We start from the raw sequence: 3,733 nt of genomic DNA on the forward strand, positions 1-3,733 counted from the left end.
GTATGACAGAGGTTAAAGAACACGGTGCCCAGCAAAGCCTTGGAAAAACAACCATTGGAAGGAATACAGGGATTAAAGGATATGAATTGGTGAGATTAACATCACACAAATAAACCATTTTTAAGTGTCTTGAAAGAAAAGCGAGGGGCGCCTGGGTGGCTCAGTCGTTAAGCGTCTGCCTTCGGCTCGGGTCATGATCTCAGGGTCCTGGGATGGAGCCCCACATCAGGCTCCCTGCTCCGCGGGAAGTCTGCCTCTCCCTCTCCCGCTCCCTCTGCATGTATTCTCTCTCTTGCTGTATCTCTCTCTGTCAAATAAATAAATAAAATCTCCAAAAAAAAAAAAAAGAAAGAAAGAAAAGCGATACAGTAAGAACTCCAATCATTTGCAGGCAAGGCAGAAAGGCAAGACGTGATTTTTCTGGGCCAAATATGTCAACCAGAGAGGGTGATCTATTTTGATAGTAAATAGGTTAACAAAAGGCTGGAGAACAAAAGAAGATGTTGGGAGGCCTCAAGGGTGTTTCCTTTCCTTTGTTGATTTCCCTACTGTTGAGAGTATTCATAGGTTTACTTATGACCTTGGTCCCCCCACCAGCTCTGTTTTTCTCCTAGGTTCTCACTTTGAATATTCCTATGATAGAATTTCAGAAACAGAAGCACAGGCATTGAGGAAGGCTCTGTGGTGTGAGGTGTTGGGTGGTGAGTCTATCTCTCCTGCAGAGTCCGCTCCAGTCTACTAAGGAGCCTGAGTGCTAAGGGCTGCGCTTCTCTGCGTGCTCAGTGCCTTGCCTAGCATTTGGCATGTCGTGTGTACTCAGTACACATTTGTTGACTTAACTGAATCTAAACAATTAGACTTTACCTGAATCTAAACAATTAGGGAGACAATTAGGAGTGCTACCGACCACCGTGAAAACACAAGAACATACATTTTACAAAATCCTAAGAGAATGAGCAAACAAACCACGGTGGCTACTTACAATATAACCCAAAATGTCCCTAGAAATCGGAAAATGAGAAGACATGGCAAGGTGGAAAATGTGATACCGATGTCAAAAAGGGACAGACCCTGACATTACCAACTGACTAATGTTAAACTAGTATGAAAATCCATTATTTGCTCAGATGACTATGAAGTCCCACCATATGTAGAAAGCTCCAATAAAGTTTTATCAATTGATTACTTGCAAATCTGTACACTGGAAAGTGCATCTTCAGTAATGCAAAACATTTGCTGTAACTTCCTATGTAATGTTACAAAAATGATTTCGGTTATAGTAGTAAGAAATTATTCAACATTCTTTAAGTATCACACAAGGAAATTTCAACAGAGAACTGGGTGGTGTATAGTAAGTGTGGAAATCTCAAATTATTGACGTGACAAAAATAAACAATACGATTCCTCGGGAAATTACTATTTTCACGTGTGAAGTTTTCTCAAAGAAAATGGCTGGGACAGCGCTGCCTGGGTGGTTCGATCAGTTAAGCATCCAGCTCTTGATTTGGGCTCAGGGTCATGAGATTGAGCCCACATTGGGCTCTGTGCTCAGCAGGGAGTCTGCTTGGGATTCTCCCTCTCCCTCTGTCCCTCCCACACCACACCCCTGCAGCAGTCGCTCACTCTCTCTCTCAAGTAATAAATAAATAAATCTTTAAAAAGAAAAGAAAATGACTGGGGTTAGGTGTAGCACCGCCCCCTCCACAAATCACCTCTCGCTTCTCCTGGTTATAGTTATCACACTTGATTGTCATCATGTGTTTCTCTTTCTCTATCCTCTGCTGTATGTGGAATTCTGGAATACACAGGTAATGTCTTATTCGGTGATATATCTAGTACCTTCCACGATGCCTAATGCACATCACATAGTAGGTATGCAATAAATATTTGTTGCATGTATGAATAAAGGCAAAAGTGTGCCAAGTAAGGGACACAAATTAATTTAAGGAGGAATATTATAAGCCAAGCATTTACGGATTTATTTGTAATTTTAAAAAAATTAATACAGTCCTATAGTATCTTGTTGGTAAGCAAGTTTGTCATTTTTTGTACATTGTCCTTTATGGCTTTGTTGTCAAATGAAAAGAATGGGTTACTTGCTCAATATCAGTTATTGTCATTGCATCCTTCCCAGCTCAAAATATTGGAATTCACCGAGACCACAGCCAGGTCATTTGTTTGTTACTAAAATATTTATGTACATTTTTCCTAACTCTCCAACCTCAAATTTTACATCTAGAAAGTAGGTGGATTTATATGAACTAAAAAGTAGTAGCATAAATATGACTTAAAAAAACCCCACCAATACCCAGTAAACACACTTGGCACTCCAACAAGAGCAGAAAACTATATGACCTGTATTCTTACCTAAGGATTACATGTATCAGTGGTTTTATATCTGAAGAAAGTGGCAGCAACAACCTCAAATAATATAGTCAAGAGAGACAAAAAGTTGTATATGCTCCTAACCGAGGGGATGTCACTAGAGAAAAATATGATTTCAAGGAAAGTGTTCAGAATGAATAGATTTGCTTAATTGTTAGTGAAACAGACTCCCATTTTATTCTGGAATAATAGTCTAAGGAAATTCTTCAAAGACCCACCATTTCTGACAATCATCAGATGGGAAAATCAAAACACCTTTCTACCCCTAAATTTCTACGAAGATAACTCTGTGCTTATCTCGATTAGCCCATGTCTTGATGGTGCCTGGTCCACAGTAAATTCTAAATCTTTGTGAAGTGAATGAACATTACAAGAATAACAGAAACTCACTATTCCTATTCATAGTGCATATGTATGAGGAGGTTTAATATATTTTTTTTAAGATTTTATTTATTTATTTGAGAGAGAGAATGAGAGAGAGAGAGCACATGAGAGGGGGGAGGGTCAGAGGGAGAAGCAGACTCCCCGCTGAGCAGGGAGCCCGATGCGGGACTCGATCCTGGAACTCCAGGATCATGACCTGAGCTGAAGGCAGTCGCTTAACCAACTGAGCCACCCAGGCGCCCGAGGAGGTTTAATATTAATAAGAGATAAAGCTGTTGGTTCTGGTGTGGATTCTGAATAGGTAGGCCTCATTACCAAAAGGAATGATCACGAAGACTTCTGTGTAGGTTTCATGTGGTGCTCGGCATGCAAGTGGTACTAAGTCACGTCTGCTCACCATGTTCTCTTAACACCAGCTTGTGTCCTCCACTCCTGCTTCCTGGCTAACAGATTCGTTTCTCCCAATTCGTCTAGAAAGGTGTTCATTTATAATGCACCCTCTAGGGCTGTTGGAGCAGAAACCTCCTTCCACCCACCGTAGATTGGAGGCTGCCTTCTTCTTACAATCAGTCAGTTGGGATAAAACAGCACGGACATGGGCTCCACCGTGGCCCCGGGCGCCCAGGAGAAATGTTTTCCGCTTGCTCTCTGTTCTCTTCCGACTGTCGGTAACCAGAGGTCAGCAATCTCTTTCAACTCAGAAGTGCCACAGAGGACAAGAAATTTCCACAGGTGCTCCTGGCAGATTTCAGGAAGAAGCAGAGGAGGGGAAATAAAGGGGAAAATTAGGAGGGAAGTGTTTCTTTTTCTCACAAAAACCATTTTTTTTTTTTTTAAAGATTTTATTTATTTATTTGACAGAGAGAGACACAGTGAGAGCAGGATCACAAGCAGGGGGAGAGGGAGAGGGAGAAACAGGCTTCCCGCAGAGCAGGGAGCCCGATGCGGGGCTCGATCCCAGGAC

The sequence above is a fragment of the Leptonychotes weddellii genome, chromosome 9, assembly GCF_054177405.1.
Source record: "Leptonychotes weddellii isolate Sample4059 chromosome 9, ASM5417740v2, whole genome shotgun sequence".
Taxonomy (NCBI): Eukaryota; Metazoa; Chordata; class Mammalia; order Carnivora; family Phocidae; genus Leptonychotes; species Leptonychotes weddellii.